This window comes from Typopeltis vanoorti, chromosome 7, assembly GCF_054136105.1.
Source record: "Typopeltis vanoorti isolate ZY-2024b chromosome 7, IOZ_Tvanoo_1.0, whole genome shotgun sequence".
NCBI classification, from domain to species: domain Eukaryota; kingdom Metazoa; phylum Arthropoda; class Arachnida; order Uropygi; family Thelyphonidae; genus Typopeltis; species Typopeltis vanoorti.
The window spans coordinates 101,715,797-101,738,143 of NC_143555.1; the positions used below are offsets into that span (position 1 = coordinate 101,715,797).

The following is a 22,347-nucleotide window of genomic DNA, read 5'->3' on the forward strand; positions in this document are numbered from 1 at the left end:
GGTAGAGAAATTCTTATATGAATATTTTGCTTTTTTTTTGTAAAATGGTTCAATAAGACCTCTACTTTTATTAAGTCATCTGGAATTCATCTACTCTAGTTACCTTTCAACTTTGTTGAAGAGCAGGTGTGCTATCCACTCAAACATCCAAGCCTGCCATTACTTCATATATTTATATTCATTATTATAATTTGTGATCTCCAATTTCTTTTGAAATATTCATTCATCCATTTCTCAACTTTTATTTCCAGCCTCCAAAACATTTACCACCATCAGGATATTTATCATCTAATATTCATCCCAAAATCTTATTTCTTAAGTATTTTTCATACATACCTTAGAACTAGTTTGGTTGAAATTATAGTTGAGTTTAACTTATGAGGCATGTGTTCTCTTAATTGTATGTATCCCCTATCTATTTTATTTGTTTCACAAGACACAAATCAAGCTTACAGAAGGAAAAGCCATGCCACTGCATAGGACTAGCAAGCTCACCTTCAGCTGAGATAGCAGTCTTATATGAATCTTAGTCTCATATAGTGTATAAGAAGCTATATTTTGATTCCATACGAAGTGTATAGCTTCGTAAGGAATCAAATATATAGTCAAGTAGAACTTTTCCTAAATCTAAATCTTCTTAGGAGAATCAGAACGATGACATGACATTATACCTTTGGTTGAAAAGTCCTAGAGCACAAATCATTTCCTAGAGATGTTAACCAGTCTTTTTGACCAAAAAGTATTTCACATATTGTACAAAAAGTACAATAAGTTGTACTTTCAGATATCTTCCAGCAAGTTCTATTAGGTTGTATGGTATATTTAACATGAAATTACATTTGTGCTATAATTGAATGACCACAATGAACATGAAGGGACAGTTTTTTTCTTTGTTGTTTCTTTTTTAGCATAACATTATACCTATGGGGGCGTCGTTGGTTGGGATTTTTTCAATAGTTTGTTATAGTGAGGAAACTCATTATAGTAGTATTTGCTGTAGTAAGCACTGGTTGTATTATGCATATTTTATCCTATTGTATGCAAACAATAAGTCGAAATACCTTTATAAACAAACCTTTTCTAAATAGGAATTGTTTCATCTTGAGTGTCTACACACACAAATTTTAATTTTATTTAAATTATAAATAAAAAACTGAATTTAAGCCAACTATAATAAATCAGATTGTAAATTAAAAAAATGTACTCAAAGAAATTTTTTGTTAATATGCATACAGAAGATCTTATCATATGCTCTGCTTTATCTCACAAACTATTTGATATATTTTAGTATTAAAAATAATATAATTTATAAGTATATGTATTACATGAAGAACATCTAAGTGAAGTGTCTCTGCTTTGCTTCAGCATCCACTTGGTTTGTAATAGTACTGTCTTCCTCACCTTCTGACCAAATTACTGTTTTCTCTACTGACTGTTAAAAAAAATTAATAAAATTCAATGATTTTTCTAAGCAGTAACAGAATTTATAATTTTATGAAATAAGACAAAAATCTGATTAGATTCTTCTGTGTGTGTGTGTGTGTGTGTGTGTGTGTGTGTGTGTGTGTGTGTATATATATATATATATATATATATATATATATATATATATTGACAATGGTTTTTTTTTTAATGTAAACTAATTTATTACAGACAACTTAAAATTTTAAAAATTCAATAATTTTTTAAAAATCTAAATTACTTTTTTTATATTTTATATATTGTTGCCAGTCACGATTCATCCAAATATGACATTTGCTTGCTATAATCTTGCTATAATATTTAAATGACACTTGATGCAGCAGAAACTGTACCAGGATAAAAGCATGAACTTTTTCTATATAAACTCCACACAACAATGCTGTATGTTTGCAAATAATCTGGGAGAAAGGAATCTGTTGAGTTTCTTGAAGAGCTGCAAGTTGCATTCATTGGGAAAAGGTATTCGAAAGAACAAACAGTACATAAAATGAAGTAAATAATTTGGTAAATAAGTAAATAAGTTTGGAGGTGAATATATACTGATAGTGACCAGCAGCTGTTTGTGTTCTTACAAGAACAGAGGAAAGTGGAGGAATAATAATGACCAGTTCAGTGGAGCAGCACTCTGAAAAATATCTATAAAAACAATGTAGAAAAGATCATCTGTAAAAAAATTGCATGTTTTGAAGGACAAGAAAATTGACCAGACTGGAAATCAAAATATTATCACAAGTAAGATTCTCCCCATCTAAGAAATAGGATAGGATCGAGTTTCAATAGCATTGAAACTCACTAGATCAGGGGTGGCAAACTTTTTTATGGGTACGTGCCAAAATTTTTTTAAAAAACTACCCTTGCATGTCCCTCAGAATTTTGCAGCATATTACAATTTTTCTCATAGATGTCTTACTTCACAAAAGCATTAAAAAAAATTAAAAAAAAGAGAGAGAGAGAGATAAAAGACATTTCATCATAATCATCACTAAATTACTGCCATGTACCCTCAAGGGGTGTACAGGATATGATAGTACTACATGAAAAAGTTACATCATTACTAACTTCCTATCTACAATTTTCCTCCAAATCAGTCTGTTACTTGTCAAGACTCCAACTTTATCAGATCTTATATTTCTATCGTCTAAGGCACTTTGTACCATATCAATCCACCTATATCTTGGTCTTCCTTTGGGTCGTTTTGCTGCCAACCTGGCAGAGAACACTTGTTTTGCTAATCTTTCCTCGCCCATTCTGTCTAAGTGACCATACCACCTGAGAATAAAGGTATTAAAATAAACTCTTTCATTAAAAAAATGTTCAAAAAAAAAATTAAAGGGTTTAATCACAGTTTCATTAGTATGTCTCACCATTCCAACTTCAATCACTGCATGAATACAGCTGTTTACTGAATAGTGTCTAAGTTTAACACACATGAACCACAGTAATAGGTATTTTTATTACGTAAATATTTCATCCTAGGTATCTTAGGACATCATCAGTACAGTAAGGCAATACTAGGAATGACAAAAGAAAGGGCGCGTAAGTACAAAGGAATCCAAATTGCATGCAGTGGTGCGTTGCAGCCTGAACTTAAATTAAATTGAACTAAATTACTTAAATTAAAATTAATTACAGTTAAGTTATTATTTTACACAATTTTGTATGACAATTTCCCATACTTTAGGGATGGCAAGAACATCATTGCGGTTTAGATTTGGTCTGTGGAGCACTTCAGCACTTTCTTTATATAAACGTTCATATTTATATGAAGATCTGTGTAGAAGTTTTGTTTTTTTCCAATGGATCTTGTGGTTTGGGTTTTCAACTCCGTTTTGAGCGAGGCTTGATTTATGTGGTTTGATGAGGCAGATATGGTCTTGATGTTCCGAAATGCGTTTAAAAACTGATCTGCCTGTCTGTCCAAAATAAGAGAGTTTACAGGAGCATGGAACCTCATATACACCAGGTAGTAGCATATGTGAAAGTTTGTCTTTAGGTGAGGGTAACAAGTTTTGTATCTGGTTGATGGGTTTGTAGGTGGCAACAAGATTGTATTCCTTAATCTCTTAATTTCTTAAACCCATCAACCAGATCCAAAACTTGTTACCCTCGCCTAACGACAAACTTTCACCTATGCTACTACCTAGTGTATATATGAGGTTCCATGCTCCTGTAAACTCTCTTATTTTGGACAGGCAGGCAGATCAGTTTTTAAACGCATTTCGGAACATCAAGACCATATCCGCCTCGTCAAACCGCATAAATTAGGCCTCGCTCAACACGGAGTTGAAAACCCAAACCACAAGATCCATTGGAAAAAGACAAAACTTCTACACAGATCTTTATATAAATATGAATGTTTATATAAAGAAAGTGCCGAGGCCCTACTCCACAGACCAAATTTAAACCGCAATGATGTTCTTGCCATCCCTAAAGTATGGGAAATTGACATACAAAATTGTATAAAATAATAACTGTAATTAATTTTAATTTAATTTAAGTTCAGGCTGCAACACGCCACTGCACGCAATTTGGATTCCTTTGTACGTACGCCCTTTCTTTTGTCATTCCTAGTATTGCCTTACTGAACTGATGATGTCTTAAGATACCTAGGACAAAATATTTATGTAATAAAAATACCTATTACTGTGTTCACATGTGTTAAACTTAGTCATGAATTCTCCACAGGTTTCTCTATATAATCAAATACTGAATAGTGTGTAGCATCACTACATGCCTGGCAGAAAGAATAGGTGCCGCAACTCAAGGTTCAGTCCCAGAGTAATGCTTTGGAGTTTAAAATTTTTTTGGGACATAGAATTCCACATGCACAAAAAATTTGTACACATGCCAGTTTGGGCACGTGTGGCATAGGTTTGCCACTCCCGTACTAAATATCTTCACCCTCTTGAGAATGGTCAAGAGAATAGTGTTTAAAGAAGTAATTACAGAAGTTCTTGAAGTTGAATCATTTCAACTCTACAAGGTTTCTCAAATGAAGAAAAATAGGAAGTACTGCCATCAACAAAACTATGAATAGGATTTGAGTTTTTTGAGATAAGGTCATTAAATATATGAAGAAAATTGGAGGTACAGCACAGAGCCTTAGGAGATACCAGGGCACTGACAGCAAAAAAAAAGTGACAAAGGAAACCAATCACCATAAAACGTAATGACCAGACAGGAAATGGTAACAACTGGAAAAGGAAAACAAACCATAAATTGGTAGCTTGGTAAGGAAGAAGGAGCCTCTATGCCAACGTGTCTTTCAGATGTGAAGAGTGAAAGAACTTTTCCAAACGTTTCATATTAAAGCTGGATAAAGTTAGAAGATCTACTGTGAGAAAAGTATAGTGGAATCCATGTTCAGTGAAGCTCTCAGTAATGAAGAAGTTGGTTGTAAATAGCATTCCTCCACTGTTGTCAAGATGAGGGCAATAGGACAATAGTTTGATGGCTGACTTATCTTTTTTTTTTTTTTATGGATGTGCTGTATCCAGCAGCTTGCAGAGACTTGCTTCCACGCTGTCAGGCAGATGTCATACTAGTTTTTAGACTTAAATTGATTTTTCTGAAAGCAGCTGGACACATTACATCCATACATATCTGAATGATATGAAAACAAGTCAATAACTAAAATAAAACCTCTTTACAGAGCTGTGCTATTTTCATAGACAATCATATTCCTATCTGCCCATAATCACCAACAACTCTTGAGATACTGATTAGTCTATAATTTGTCACCTCTGTGTAGGAGCCTCCATGTAAATGTACTATCTTATCGTTCCCTCTTTAACTACTCTAAGGAATCTCCAATGCTGAGACAAAGCCTGGTTAAGAGAACTACCATTTTCTTGTACTTTCTTGTAACACATGGACCAGCATTATTTCTACTTCAATCATCTGTATTAATTCAAGTTCTTCATTATCAAATTACTGACATGTACTCTCTCAAGGAGTGTACAAGATATTATTATTACACTGGTGCTTCGTAGTTTGTATTTAATTCATTCAAAAACCCATTCGAAGTCCGAATCAAGATTTTACATAAGAAATAATGGAAAGTGAAATAATCCATTCCCATATCCAAAAAATTTCAATAATTTTTTTTTTATTTTATCTATTTTAGGTTTTTTAATGTTAATAACTTAGAAAAAATTCAACAAAATAATCTTATTTATTTTATTAATTTTAATTATTACAACATAAAAATAACAGTGAAGAATATTTTTTTAATATAAAAATCACAAAGACGAAAATAATGCTTCCGTTGTTAAGCGTCTTCTTTCTGCTTCGGAGCTGGAGTTGAGAATGCTGATTCACATTCTCTTTTTTCTGCAGAGAAGAATCTAGCTAATGTTGTTTGGCGGTGACGATTTTCTTTGATATTTTTAAAATAACCATTCACGTTGTCATTGAATAAGTTGATATTCCTGGTCACTACTGTCTTATTAAGGTGCCATTTTTCCAGAATAGCTTGTGTTCTAACCCAAACGGAGAACAATTCTTGAAGATTGGCATTGGAAATGCATCCTTTGGCATCCTTCTCTTCCATAAAAATTTCTTTTTCCACTTCTTTTTGTTGTTGATCATGAAGATGTTGAAGTTCTGTGCTGAGTTTGGTTTTATCCTCATCACTCACCTCTAATGCTACAGCTTTACCCAAAGACACAATTTCATTTACAATAGACTCTTCTTCACTGACCGAAATACAATCTGGCCAGAGTATTTTCCAAGCAGAAATCATTGTTTTAATAGAAACTTCTTTCCATGCCTTATCGACGATCCTTAAGCAATGAAGAATGTTGTAATGCTCTTCCCAAAATTCTTTAAGAGTCAGTTCTGTGGCATTGGTTATTTCAAAGCACTTTTGAAACATAGCCTTAATATACAATTTTTTGAAGTTTGAAATCACTTGCTGGTCCATGGATTGTAGGATAGAAATGGAATTGGGTGGCAAAAACTTTATCTTGATGAAACTGAATTCACCAACTAAATCCCCCTCTAAATTTGGGAGATGAGCAGGAGCATTTTCCATCACTAGAAGAGCTTTTAATGGTCGATTTTTTTCAGCAAGATAAGCTTTTACAGTGGGAGCAAATTCTTGATAAATCCACTCAGTGAAAAACTCTCTGGTAACCCACGCTTTCGTGTTGGCTTTCCACATAACACCGAATTTTCTCTTTATGACATTGTTCTTTTTAAAAATGCATGGGTTTTCAGAATGGTAAACAAGCAAAGGCTTTATCTTACAGTCTCCACTAGCATTACCACAAAGCAACAAAGTAATTCTATCTTTCACAGGTTTATATCTAGGTACCGTCTTTTCTTCTTTTTTGTGATATAGATCCTTTTGGGAATTTTTTTTTTTCCAAAAAAGAGCTGTTTCATCACAATTAAAAACCTGTTGAGATACAAATCCCTCACTATCCACGTACTCCTTAAAGGTTTTTACAAATTTCTCTGCTTCTTCTACATCAGCACTCGCAGCCTCTCCGTGCATGACAACACTATGGATCCCAGTTCGTTTTTTTAATTTATCAAACAAGCCTCTACTTCCTTTAAACTCCCAATTTTCAGTACTGGTCTCAGGTGTGCATTTCTTAAGTTCACTATGCAGATGTTTGGCTTTCTCACAAATAATTCTCCCAGTAATAACGTCACCACGTAATCGCTTCTTGTTTATCCACACTAAAAGGAGTTTTTGCATCTCTTCAATAACATGAGATCTCCTGGAGATCAATGTTGTCACACCTTAATTTAGCCACATTTGCTGCTTTTATTGATTCCTTATTCTTAAGAATACTACTTATCGTTGACTTTGACATTTTAAACATCATCACCAGATCCATCAAACGTGTACCACTTTCATGTTTCATGATAATTCATTTTTTCGTCCCAATTGTCAATACTACAACCAGTGCCGCGGCGTGGGTTGGAGGTGCCCTTGTGCGAAACTTTTTTCAGCGCTCCCATAAAATAAGTTTCCATGAAACATTTTTGCGAAAAATTTTACTTTGTTAAAAGTACAAAACAGTTTATACGCATACATAAAAATAAATGTTATTTAACAGTAGTAGAACATTGCAATCACTAAAATTCGTTAATAAGGAATTTTTAATAATAAAAATTTTCAAAAATGTTTATTCCTTGATATATAAATACAACAGAATATATATATATATATATATATATATATATATATATAAACAAAAATTACTTTTATTTTAATATAAAAAGAAATATTACATAACAAAGATAATTTGGAGATATGCTTTTTTCTATATAACAATTACAATAAATGTATTTATTTTACATATTTATCCATCTTGCTTTAGCCACCACAAAATTTTTAATAATATCTTTAATGTCTAATGAATCCATAATATTATTTTCAATTGATATAACTGATAAATCCGTTAGACGCTCTCCAGACATTGTTGAACACAAATAATTTTTTATTAGTTTCAGTTTTGAAAAACTTCTTTCCTCCTGATGCTATGGATATTGGTAATGTTAAATAAATACGCATCACAATCACAGTATTCAGAAACATGTCGGTTAATTTATTTTCGTATATATAATTTAAAACATCCTGAGGAGCCTACTCTTTTTTTAATAAAACATTGCAAAGTTTTTAATTCCTCAAATAAAGTCATATACCATCAATATCGTGATTGTCGCTCGGTTTTAAGTGCAAATCTTTACAATGTTTCATTAAATCTTCATCCCTCCAATCTTTTAATTTGCTAATGTCTCTTATAACTTTAAAGTCCTCGCTATGTTGTTTTAAGAGTATCTCAAGTTATTGTTGTGTCTAAAATCACAAAGAAAAAATTTATTTTAAAATTGTGTTTAGGATCATGCGTTATCTCATCTAATGCTTCGTAACCAAACATTTTTGTTTTTGTTCTTTTGCGAATGTACCCTGTCGACGGTACTGGGCAAAGCACAGCGTAAGAATGAATTCATGGTCTGTCTTAATCTAACAATTTCCACTAAAAATATAATAAACAATCGAGAATATTTATACAATTTTCGCTGAGTTGATGCTTACTCTGTGAAATAAAATCTGTGATAATATTGATAACATTTCACTTCAAACAAATTATAAAAAACTGGTGATGTATTAAGTTAAAAATGTTGTTAGATTATTAAGAATTAATAATAATTTGAATGATTTAAAATTTTTTATTGCATTAACTATAATTTGTAATTGTGATATTTATATAGTACGATATAATTCAAGAATAAGAAAATTTATATATATATATATATATATATATATATATATATATATATATATATTTTTTTTTTACATTATTTCCCGTGGTGAAATGGTGCCCCTATCTTTGAGCGCCCTTGTCCGGCGCACAATCTGCATGGCTTGGCCCTGACTATAACTTTTCTTTTAGGTTTTGTTCTTTCTACATTCTTGGGTGCCATGGGCAATAAAAAAAAAATGCCAAAAACAGTTAAAAATTCTCTACACAAAATGTATCGCCCAATGACTTGGCTGTGTAAAGTAAGGGACAATGCACAGCGGACTGAGACAGACACACACACTGTGCAGGCATGGGGAAGTGAGCGAGGGAAATTAGTGGGGAAGAAGCATGCCCAATGACATGCCGAAACTGTCTATTGCTATATGACTTGAGTTCCTGGACTATAGTTCGAACTGCGAATCAAATTTGTGTTTTCAAGCGTTTGAACTCTGGAACGCTCGAAGTTAGAAGCATTTGATCTACGAGGCAGCACTGTATTATTATTATATAGCACCTCCAGGGAGTCCAATGACTCACTGAGGGGGGGGGGGACACCCACTTTACAGCTCTCAGTCTCCACCACTCCAACTACCTTCACCATCTACACCAGTGCCATCTACTGCCGACCACTACTACCACCACCACCACAATTTTCACAGACAATCACAAACATCCATGCCCAACCAGGCCGGCAGTAATTAATGCCAGCAACATCCGGGGTTCCCTCCCAAGTACTAACTAGGCTCAGGTTTGCTTAACTTCAGTGATCAGACGAGAACTGGTGCTTTCAAACCAATCTGGCCACTATAACAATCATATAGCATTAATCTTAACAATACTTTTAGTCCCAGTTACTCATATTTGTCAAGATTCCAAATTGTTTGATTTTATACTTTGGTCTTCAAAGGCACTTCTAACAACATCAATCCTTGGTCTTCAAGACAAAGGGTTGATACAGTTAGAAGTGCCTATTCTGTTAACACCTACCTATTCTGTTTAAGTGATGATATCACTTTGGATTATCTCTTTTGCATCTCTCTCTCTCTCTCATTCACCCCCTGACCCAAATTTTTCTCAGCACTCTCATATTTGTGGTCTCTAATTTTTGATCACCTCTTTTATTTCTAACCAGACTCTCATATTTACAAATTAAAATTGATTTAAATACTGTCATATACTGCTAGCATACTGTTGTGGCTAATTCCTTATTCCATATAAATTCTTCCAACTGGCTACCTACTCATCTAAATACTTGAAATGTTTTATGAGCTCTTCATTAAGAATGCAGATGATGTGTTTAATAGACAACCATAGTTTGGTTCTTTATTGCTGATTTTCGTGTGAAATTTGTTACAGCAGTTATGCAATTTAGTTAAACAATCCTGAAGCTTTGCATTATTCATTTAGGAATATAACATTATCTGCAAAGTTCAATATACCTCCAATTTAAACCTGATATTAAATGTCACTTTCTTTCAAGTGAGCTTCCTTCTGCATTACAACAAATATTGAGAATGTACTCGTCTACATAATATCCCATCTACGTCATATCATAGAGTGGTTTGAGCAGCTTTTCTCTTGATTAGCACCTTCGCGTATAGCTTTTCCATATCTATAAAACAAACAGATAATTCTTACATTCCCTTGATTTCTCAACTGTTTACCTCTTTCTGAAAACTACTATTTAGCCCAAACCAAAAACTTTTTCTTCCCTCATATGCTGACCATGTCAAGTTCTTTCCTAATATCCTCGTTTTTAATATGATATTGCCATCTGTTCATGCCTCTAATCTTTCTCAGGACTCTCATATCTATGGTCTCTAGTCTTTGGTCAAGTGTTTTACTTCTGACTCAGCTCTCAGATCCATAAATTAAAACTGGTTTGAACACTGTCTTGTATACAGTTAATTTAGTGTTTCGACTAATTTCTCTCTTATTCCATATGAATTTATTCAATTTACTTCCTACCATACCAGCTTTGTTGATTCTGTTTCTATTTCCATTTTAATTTACCATCTTCAGTAAAAATCGTGCCTAAGTAGCTGAAATGTTTTACTTGTCCCACAGGTTCTCCATTCACAAGACAGTTTACATTTTCAACAATTCTACCTATTTTCATTGTCTTTTTAATGCTGACCTTCATACCATATCTATTACAACAGTTCTTCAATTTAATCAGGGAATCTTGCAAACTTGTAGCGGATTTATTTAGAAGTATAACTTCGTCCGCATAAAGCAATGAGCTGACATTAACATCTCCAATTCTGATATCATGTTTAATACCACTTTCCTTCATAATGTGATCCATATAGATAATGAATAACAGAGGGGATAATGTACATCCTTGTCTCACACCAGATTTAACATTAAACCATCTTCCTGTACTTCCTTCAATTCTAAATGCCAACTTACAACTCAAATACAGACTAAGTATTGCTTATTAAGTATTGTTTTTTTATCACTTTTCATTTAGCAAATTTTCAAAGTAATTACTCCATACTTCAAGGATATCTTTTTCTCCCGTTTTCATATCACCTTTATCATCTCTAACTCCTTTTACAACACTCTCTCCTCCATTCCTAAGCTTCTTCAACAACCTCCAGAATATTTTGCCACCTTCTTGATATTTATTTTCTATGTTCTTGCCAAAGTCCTCCCATGACTTTTGTTTAGCTAGTTTTACACAGTGTTTCACTTTCGTATACATTTGTCTCTTTATTCTCCAAGAGCAAAAGCTGACTTATTTGCAGGAACTTTTGATAAGCTTACTTCTTTTCCTTCACTGCCTCTTTAACTTCCTGTGTCCACCATGGAGTTCTGATTTTTCTATCCTTGCAAACAACTTCACCAATTGCCTCTCTAGCTGAATCAATCAGGGTTTTCTTCAAGACTTGCCACTGAATCTCCAAGGTTTGGTTCCTGTTCTCAAACTCTTTCATTTTTTCTTCTATAATTTTTGTGTATTTAGTCTACAGTTCACATCTGAAAGCTGCTCAACTTTTATTCACTTTACAACTTTCTTACATGTCATTCTTTTCAATATGAAATTCAATTTTATCCTGCTCAACACTAAATAGTGATCGCTTCCAATTTCATATCCTCTGTACACTCTGGTGTCCTGCACCAGGGAGAAAACATCACTATCAACAATAACATAGTCAATGAGACTTTCTTATTCCTAGCCTCTTCTCTCCATGTGAATTTGTGCACATTTTTATGTTGGAACATGGTGTTAGTAATAACCAGTCCATGTTCTGAGCAGAAATCCAACAGGTATTTGCCATTATTATTAGCTTTGCTCTTTTCTCCAAATTTTTCCAAAATATTTTTGTATGTCTGACAATCATTTCCTACTCTGCTATTTAGATCCCCAACAAGACCAACTTTCCTTTTTCATTGCATCAGTTGCTTTTTCTAAAGCATCAAAAAATTCCTCTACTTCTACCATAGTAGAACCTTCTGTGGTCCCATAGGCACAAATAAGTCTAATTGTCCAATTTCCCATTCTGATATATGCACACATCAATCAACTTGAGACTGCCTGCCATTCAAGAAGATTAGCCTCATATTTTGTGTTGAATACTATGGCTACTCCTCCTTCTTTTCCTTGATTGTCATTTCCTGAATATAACATTTTGTATTTATTGTTCAGAAAGATCTCACCAGTTTTGTCTTTTTTGTTTCAGTCACCCCTATTATGTCGATCTGGTACTTATCTAATTCCTCAGCTAGCTCCATTTCTTTGCCATTCAGGCTTCTTATGTTGATAGTACTGATCTTTAACTCTGGTGATGTTGAGTTGGGGTGTGCTTTCAGATTTGTTCCAGTGACTTTTCGCTGTTCGCCCTGGTTCCCTGGCGAAAACAACAGGGGGTTGTTTAACAGGGTGATGCCCCAGCCAGCATGAAATTTTGTCAAGTTGTACCATCATTTTGTATTTTGGTTTAACCAAAATACAAAATGATGGTACAACTTGAGGAATACAATTTGGTCGGCTAAATCCCAAATTGCCAGCCCATCCTCATTCGTTCAGTATCCAGGTAAATACCCAACAGGGTGCACCATGAGAAGGTGAGGATTGGACATTAGGTCAGAAGCCCTGGTCAGTTCTCTACATTCCTTTAAAGGCTATGTGGAGATCTCCTCTCAGTTATACAGCTTTGACCCTTAAGCACCCCCTCTACTTGTTTAATTTCATCAGTATTGATTCTTATTTCTGGTTGGACATAGCTATTGAACATAACTTGGTTCGTCTTTAGGTTTATCTTTAAGCCAGCTGTTTTGCTAGTAATTTGGAGTTCATGGATACGAGTTTGTAATTCATGTGCAGTTGAAGTAAAGATAACTATGTCTTCTGCAAAGCGTAAATGGCTTAAATATCTTCCATTTAACTTCAGACCTTTCCCTTCCCAATCAAGAAGTCTGAATATTTCTTCTAGGTGCTGTGAATAATTTTGGAGTTATCGTGCCATCCTGTCTTATACCTCTCTGTATTTCCACAATAGAGATGTTTCCATTGAAATGAATTTCTGCTGCTGCATTGGTGTATGTTGATTTGATGGTCGGGACATATGTCTCCTCCACTTGTTGGTTTTGTAATACTTTAAGTATTGCACTTAAGGGGTGCTTAAGGGTCAAAGCTGTATAACTGAGAGGAGACCTCCACATAGCCTTTAAAGGAATGCGAAGAACCGACCAGGGCTTCTGACCTAATGTCCAATCCTCACCTTCTCGTGGTGCACCCTGTTGGGTATCTACTTGGATACTGAACGGACGAGGATGGGCTGGCAATTTGGGATTTAGCCGAACAAATTGTATTCTTACTGGTTAAACCAAAATATAGAATGATGGTACAACATGACAAAATTTCATGCCGGCTGGGGCGTCGCCCGGTTAAACAAGGCCCCCGTTGTTTTCGCCAGGGAACCAGGGCGAACAGCGAAAAGTCAGCTACTGGAACAAATCTGAAAACAAACCCCAACTCAACATCACCAGAGTTAAAGATCGGTACTATCAACGTAAGAAGCCTGAATGGCAAAGAAATGGAGCTAGCTGAGGAATTAGATAAGTACCAGATCGACATAATAGGGGTGACTGAAACAAAAAAGACCAAAACTGGTGAGATCTTTCTGAGCAATAAATACAAAATGTTATATTCAGGCAATGACAATCAAGGAAAAGAAGGAGTAGCCATAGTATTCAACACAAAATACGAGGCTAATCTTCTTGAATGGCAGTCAGTCTTAAGTAGAGTAATGTGGGCAAATATGAGAATGGGAAACTGGACAATGAGACTTATTTGTGCCTATGGTCCCACAGAAGGTTCTACTAAGGTAGAAGTGGAGGAATTTTTTGAGGCTTTAGAAAAAGAAACTGACACAATGAAAAATGAAAAGTTGGTCCTTGTTGGGGATCTAAATAGCAGAGTAGGAAATGATTGTGAGATATACAAAAATATTTTGGGAAAATTTGGAGAAAAGAGCAAAGCTAATAATAATGGCAAATATCTGTTGGATTTCTGCTCAGGACATGGACTGGTTATTACTAACACCATGTTCCAACATAAAAATGTGCACAAATTCACATGGAGAGAAGAGGCTAGGAATAAGAAAAGTCTCATTGACTATGTTATTGTTGATAGTGATGTTTTCTCCCTAGTGCAGGACACCAGAGTGTACAGAGGATTTGAAATTGGAAGTGATCACTATTTAGTGTTGAGCAGGATAAAATTGAATTTCATATTGAAAAGAATAACATGTAAGAAAGTTTTAAAGCGAATAAAAGTTGAGCAGCTCTCAGATGTGAGCTGTAGACTAAAATACACAAAGATTATTGAAGAAAAAATGAAAGAGTTTGAGAACAGGAATCAAACCTTGGAGATTCAGTGGCAAACTCTGAAGAAAATATTGATTGATTCTGCCAGAGAGGGACGAATTCCCGATGATTGGAGTAGAGCTCTCATAGTACCCATATATAAAAAGGGAAATAAAACTGCATGTGAGAATTACAAAGGTATTTCCCTACTGAGTGTTCCTGGCAAGATCTATGCAAGTATACTTGAGAAACGGTTGAGAAGAAATGTGGAAGAAAAGCTTGATGAAGAACAAGCTGGATTCAGGCCAAATAGAGGCTGTCAGGATCAGATCTTCACTTTACGACAAATAGTCGAGAAAGCATGGGAATATAACAAAGATCTGTATTTAAGTTTTGTCGATCTGGAAAAGGCATATGACAAGGTGCCAAGAGAGAAGCTATTCAATACGCTGCAGTTATATGGTGTCAATGGGGCATTATATCAAGCAATACTTAGTCTTATTTGAGTTGTAAGTCAGCAGTTAGAATTGAAGGAAGTACAGGAAGATGGTTTAATGTTAAATCTGGTGTGAGACAAGGATGTACATTATCCCCTCTGTTATTCATTATCTATATGGATCTCATTATGAAGGAAAGTGGTATTAAACCTGATATCAAAATTGGAGATGTTAATGTCAGCTCTTTGCTTTATGCGGATGATGTTATACTTCTAAATAAATCCGTTACAAGTCTGCAAGCTTCTCTGACTAAATTGAATAGCTGTTGTAATAGATATGGTATGAAGGTCAGCAATAAAAAGACAAAGATAATGAAAATAGGCAGAATCATTGAAAATGTCAACTGTGTTGTGAATGGAGAACCTGTGGAACAAGTAAAACTTTTCAGCTATTTAGGCACAATTTTTACTGAAGATGGCAAATTAAATATAGAAATAGACAACAGAATCAGCAAGGCTGGTATGGTGGGAAGTCAATTGAATAAATTCATATGGAATAAGAGAGAAATTAGTCGGAACACTAAATTAACTGTATACAAGACAGTGTTCAAACCAGTTTTAACTTATGGATCTGAGAGCTGGGTTAGAAGTAAAACACTTGACCAAAGACTAGAGACCACAGATATGAGAGTCCTGAGAAAGATTATAGGCGTGAACAGATGGCATCAATGGCAGTATCATATTAAAAACGAGGATATTAGGAAAGAACTTGACATTGTCAGCATCCAGGAATGCGTTAGCAGAGCTAATCTCAGGTGGTATGGTCACTTAAACAGAATGGGCGAGGAAAGATTAGCAAAACAAGTGTTCTCTGCCAAGTTGGCAGCAAAACGACCCAGAGGAAGACCAAGATATAGGTGGATTGATACGGTTCAAAGTGCTTTAGACGATAGAAATATAAGATCTGATAATGTTGGAGTGTTGACAAGTAACAGACTGATTTGGAGGAAAATTGTAGATAGGAAATTAATAATGATGTAATTTTTTTCATGTAGTACTATCATATCCTGTACACCCCTTGAGGGTACATGGCAGGAATTTGATGATGATAAGTATTGCACAAGTTTTTACTGAATCCAAGGTTTTCCATAATCAATAAAACCAAGACATAACGGTAACTGATATTCATTACATTGTTCAATAATCTGTTGTACAACTTAATGGTCCATTGTACTAAAGCCACTTTGAACGCCTGCCTGTTCATTTGGTTACACACACACACACACACACAGAGAATTTTGAAATGTTTAAATCATTCCAATTAAGATTGGGTTGACTGAGATGAACTTCATAGCATTCTTTGAAGAGCCTCTCAAATTTGAAAGGTCTTATGAAGAATTTGTTCTATCCCACACGATTCCATAGCTAGTAGAAATTCCATGTTCTGTAAGATGAGATTTTTTTTATCTTGGAGAAAATGGATATAATCCGCATGTTATGATCATCATAATGTCTACAAAATAACCAGTCTGGCCAAAATAGGAGAGACTGAGCTGCAGGAACAAGGAATCTGGTACACTCGCATGTGAGTCAAGCGAGGAATTTTGTCTTTAGTGTAAGGCGGAATCAACGAAATCTTACTTATTGACTTGAAAGCTGTCTGCAATTCAAATTTTTTAAAACTTCAGAAATGCTTTTATGTAAAGGAATGGAAATTTCCTTGATACTGAATAATGAAGTATTAATAGGAGAATAATTACACAAGATGTGTTGTTATTTGGATGGACAGTGTCTGTTGAGAATCAAGTCTTATAGATTGTAAAATTCTAGTCTGAGAATGTTCTCAGATGAGATGTGCCCTGTGGGAAAGTCTTGACAATTCCAAATTTTTTGTGAAAGGTGATGCATAGTCCTCTAGGATGTCTCTTCTGAATGGCTGCTTCTTATTTAAAAAAGTCATTCACTTCAATCTTTACGAGTGAATCCTTGTAAATTTCATTCAAGGAGAAAGGAATTGTTAATTTTATTAAAAATATGTAATTTGCCAAAATCTACCATTTGAGTATGGTAAAATAGTGAACCCGTCAACTTATGTAAACTTGGTTTCATTACCGAAAGTAAGTGGAGAGAGAAGGAGTGATAGTAGTGAAGAGACATTCTTCCAGGTGTTCCATGAAACACTTTGATAAAAGTGATGACAAGGGGAAGCCCATAACGTAGCCTTTACGCAATGGGTTCCCTCCTTGTCATCACTTTGTACTGGGTATTCTTTGCCTCTTCTCAAGAAAGTCTTACCTAGAACATCAAGTACAAAAATCCCTTTAATTTTCATTGTTTTATTTTCCTTTTCTGTTTTTTATAGATCCTCTAATCACCCAGAATTACCCTTCTGAATCATGCATCAAAAAAAATGTTTTTTTTCATGCTGTAAAACTTTTATACATCCATATTTGAGCCTTTCTGATCAAATGCCATCTACTCCAACAGTCTTTCCATATTTCAGGAACCTGAGGTAGAAAACACCAACAATGAATAACTTTCTACCTGAAGTACCAAGATATATCCTGATTGCATTCCTCTTCAATAATTTCTACCATTCTGTCACTGATTGTTTCATAGTAATTACTCCAGACAACCAGAATATCATTACCCTCAGTGTTTTTTGCCTGTTTTTTTTTTAATCTCTGATTTCTTTCACAGTTCTTTTTCCACCATTTTTAAGTTTTATCATTATTTCGCTGCCTTCTACCTGAAGTACTATAATCTTATATATTCTTACTAAAGACTTTCCATGACTTTTTCTTTGCCATTTTCACATTGCTTCAAATTTTTCTCTGCATAACTTTCTTCATTTTTATGATTGCCTTTTTAATGCCCAAGTCCACAAAGGTTCTAAATTTTATATCCTTGCAGACAATTTGTTCAGAATCTCCCAATGGGTAGCCAAGGTTTCATTCATGTTTTTAAATTCTTTCATTTTTTTCCTTCTTCTTGAATAATATATGCATCTACAATTTACTTCTGACATTGTTCAACTTGACTTCTTGAAACTTTTGTACATATTTTTCTTTTAAATATGAAATGCATTCTTATCCTGTTCAAAATTACATAGTGATCACCCCTTATTTCAAATTCCCTATATATGCTCGTTTCCTGAACCTATATATGCTCTGGTTTCCCGAATCTATTAAAACAATGCTGTTTTAATAGATATCCATATTAAAACAGCATTGTCAATAAGACTGATTTTGTGTGCCTTCTCTCCAGTGAATTTGTACTATACAGTTTCAGCCTATTACACTGATAGTACTTCTCTAATTATTTATATTGGAATATAGCATTAGTAGTCCATGTACTGAAATCCAGCAGGTACTTTCCTTATTGTTAACTTTGTTCTTTTCTACAAAATTTCCCAAAAATGATGATAAGTCTGGACTGATTAACAATAACCAGCTTTTCCTTTATGTCACCTGCTTTATATCTAATGATATGAAAAATGCCTGTACCAAGAAAGGAATTTTCTTCCTTGAGACCACAAGCACAAATAAGTCTCACCTGTCCAATTTCTCATTTTGAAATACCCACATTTCTCTACTTGAAATTGCCTACCATAATCTGCCTTAAAGGTACATCAGTGAAGACAAGCAAGTGTTTTCATAAATTTAATCTACACACTACCTTCAAACTGTTTTGTAAAATGTCTTCTTTTCTACCCTCCCTAAAATTCCAGCGAGGTAAAGGAAGATGAGGTAAAATTACCTCAGCAATCTTTTTTTTTTACCTGGTTTGAATTTTATATAGTACTTTTTCCTTGATAGCTATCTTCTTTTTTTTTTTTTGACAGACTGGCTCTTCTGCCAAAATCAAAATCCAAGAATATCAAGTTGCACCAAATACTCAAAATATCATCATCATCACACTTTTCATGGAATTAGGCCTTGATTTAAATTTGATCATCTTGTTCCCAAAACTTGTGAAACTTTACATCAATATCTGTAAATAATCACAATAAAATATATACAGGGCAAATCAAAATGATGCAAATGATTCTTGCCTATTTTTACAAAGAAACGATTAACAATAGGAAAATGGAACACGAAGTAATTGAAAAAGAAACTCAAGAGTTTCAGATTATGCAAGGATACCATCTTTCAAGCAAGATGAAGCACTACTGCACATCCATTACAAAATCAATGTTCCTTTTTGAATACCCAACTTTCTGTCAGATGGACAGACTGAACAGGTCCTACAGCCTGGCTTGCATGGTCACTGGACCTTACACCCCTAGATTTTTTCCTTTGGGGGTATGTAAAGGACTAAGTTTATGTGCCACTTTTGATACAAAACTTGTCTAATCTGAAGAATTGCATATGCAGAACTTCAGAAATGATTAATCATCAGGTGTTAGTTATTGTGTGGCAAAAAGGTGCATATCGTTTTGATGTGTGCTATACGACATGTGGTGCACATATTCAATTTTTATAAATCAGGTAAAAAAAACTGTTTCAGTTACTATTTCAACTAATGCAAGTTTTGTATTGTTGTGATCAACAGTTCTGTTCAATAAATGTTTCTAATCGCTCACATCATTTTGACTCATCCTGTATATTAATGATGTATAGTAATATGAATTATGTTCTGCAATGATTTTAAGAGGAACCTGTGGCATAGTAAATTAAATAATAAAGAAAGACTTAAAAACCACAGTGATATCTTTAATTAGTAAAAGGACAAATTACTAAGGGGAGACTTTTATCTTATGTAAAAAATCATTTATCTTAATAGATTAAATTTATTATTTTCTATTATTTCCTAGCACACGGTAACAATTGTATTTTAATAGGTGATCCACCAAACGTTTTGCTTGTATTCCATTCCTATTACTGTAACAGACACTGAAGATGTACTATTAATTTTAGTACGAAATATTTGTCCTTTTACTAATTAAAGATAGCACTGTGGTTTTTACGTGTTTCTTTATTATTTATGTTCTGCAATGTTTCTCAAATGATTTTGTTACTTTGATGACCAACATAAAATGGTAGATATAAAATTTGTATAGTGCATTAGTGACCTCCATTCTTCAATTTGCACTTATCAACCTAATTCCTATTCTTGTAAATAGTCCAAGAGAAATTAGACAAATTTGAGACACCACCACCTTGTAAAAAACAATGTTCTATGGGATGTATGAATTTGTACAAGATTTATATGTTACAATATAAATAACAGTACACTATTAAAACAGGTAGATAAAATAGGTAATTGAAGCATATGCTTTTTTTTTTTTTTTTTTTACCTGAAAAGTTACTTATTTTCAGAAACTTTCCCAACATCACTTCTGATCCTTCTCTTGGAGCTATAATGATTACAAATACAAAAAGTATTATAGATTACAGATATCAAATATTACCTTTTCTTTTTTACTTCCTACAATGTAAGGAAAAAAAAAACAGTAAACATTTTAGTATTACCTTACTGGAATCCCTTCCATAAAAGTGCATTATTGTTAAAAAGAAAAAAAAAAGGGAGAGAAGCCACATCCAGAAGTTTTGGTTAAAAAAAAAAAAAATTAACGATTTTCATAATACATAGAAATGCAATGTAAGTAAGTGTGGTAGGTGATGCTATATGCATTTAAGGAGAAATATAGAGGCACAGTAAAACTAACTGAATCTTTTTCTGCACTGTTTTATGATCCCATTCCAAGTAACAAGTATTCATATGGCAATAATCCTATATTAAAAGAAAAACACCATGCTGGTATTGTATCATTTTTTAAAGTTCCAATTACCAAAGTAAAATACTATAAAATGCATGCAATTGCAGTAGCTGCCCACTTTTTTATTATTATTACGTAACACCTCCAGGGAGTCCAAAGACTCATCGAGGGAGGGCACCCACTCCACAACTCTCAGTCTCCACTAACTACAACGAACAGCAACTACCATCATCATCTGCACCAATGCCATCTACCACCCCATCATCACTACTACTATTTTCACAGACAATCACAAACATCCATGCCCACGGCAGGATTCGAACCCGCAGCCTTTTGGCTAGAGAGTGGATACGTTGACCACTAGGCCAACCATTTAATCCATTACTTTTAATGTTTCTCAAATGATTTTTTACTTTGATGACCAACGTTTAGGTACTCATGCAGCAGTGAAATGTATAAGACACATAATTTAAGATTTTAGCTTCATGAAGTTTCCCTGGCGTGGGGGGGGGGATCTCAAAAAGTAAACTCAAATTTCCCTTCCACTCAAAATATTTGATGAATATAGGTGGGAATTCTGTAAAACACTAGTAACAGCTGATTTTATTATAAAGAGGTTGATTTTATACATAATATTCAATTATAACAAGGTGAGCGGATTATTTGCTCACATGAAAACTTAGTAATGATACTGATGTGGGAAAAAATAATAATAATAAATAATATATATATATATATATATATATATATATATACACACACACACACACTGTATAAATAAAAAAAAAAAGAAATAAATGGCTACTAACTGCAATAATATGTGCAACATCTGCAGTAAAGATTGTATCTAACATATTAAAGAAACTGATAATTATTATTGGTCTATTATTATGCTGTTTTTCCTGCAATGTTAGTAACAATGAATATTAAAGTATTTTTTAGAATAAAAATATTGAAGTGATGATACTAAAGACTGTTATCAACAAGCCAACACTTCGATTCATTAATGTAACAAAAACAATGTATATTTTATTAAAAATTATATTTCAATGCATATATCTCTTCGAACAGTCTCGAAGAGTTAAGATTAAGCTATATAGGGAGTTTTACAACTTTTAATATATTTTTAAAGTGCACACAGCGGATGCCCCATACCTGAAGAATGAACAAGTTGAACGAAGATGCAACGAAAAAATTGTTAAATCAAATTAACAATAACTAATTGTACCTGGTATATAATGACAAAATTTATTGACATACCTTTCCTTGAAATATATATATTGAAATAGAAAATATTGAAACTACGATGCTTTTTTCCATTTAATTTTAGTAATAACCTAGTAAGTTCTCTATGTGACAAGCAGAGGACTTACACGTTTGTTACATTTAATTGCATCTATGATTAGAGACATTAAATTTCTATTAAAAACTAACAAAATATCGTACGCATATAATAAAATAGCATGGTCTAGAATCAATGATATTAAAATGATAGCGGTTCCAAGTGCGTCTACGTCCTTTCCAAATTTATAACAATGACGTCAATGAAAGCCAATAAGAAGAAAGAGGAGAAAAAATGATGATGTAATTAAGAACGAATCAGAATTTAAGAAGGTCCATTTCGGTAATGG

General features: G+C 33.7%; 1 long non-coding RNA gene across 1 annotated transcript; it reads right to left on the minus strand.

Annotated features, from left to right (window-relative positions):
* Positions 1-1,325: 1,325 nt before the first annotated feature.
* Positions 1,326-22,180, minus strand: LOC150104916 (uncharacterized). The gene is made up of 3 exons (XR_016548522.1): positions 21,977-22,180; positions 20,294-20,353; positions 1,326-1,432 (listed from the first exon to the last, which is right to left on the minus strand). It is a non-coding gene; the product is annotated as an uncharacterized LOC150104916 (long non-coding RNA).
* Between the last annotated feature and the right edge of the window lie 167 nt (positions 22,181-22,347).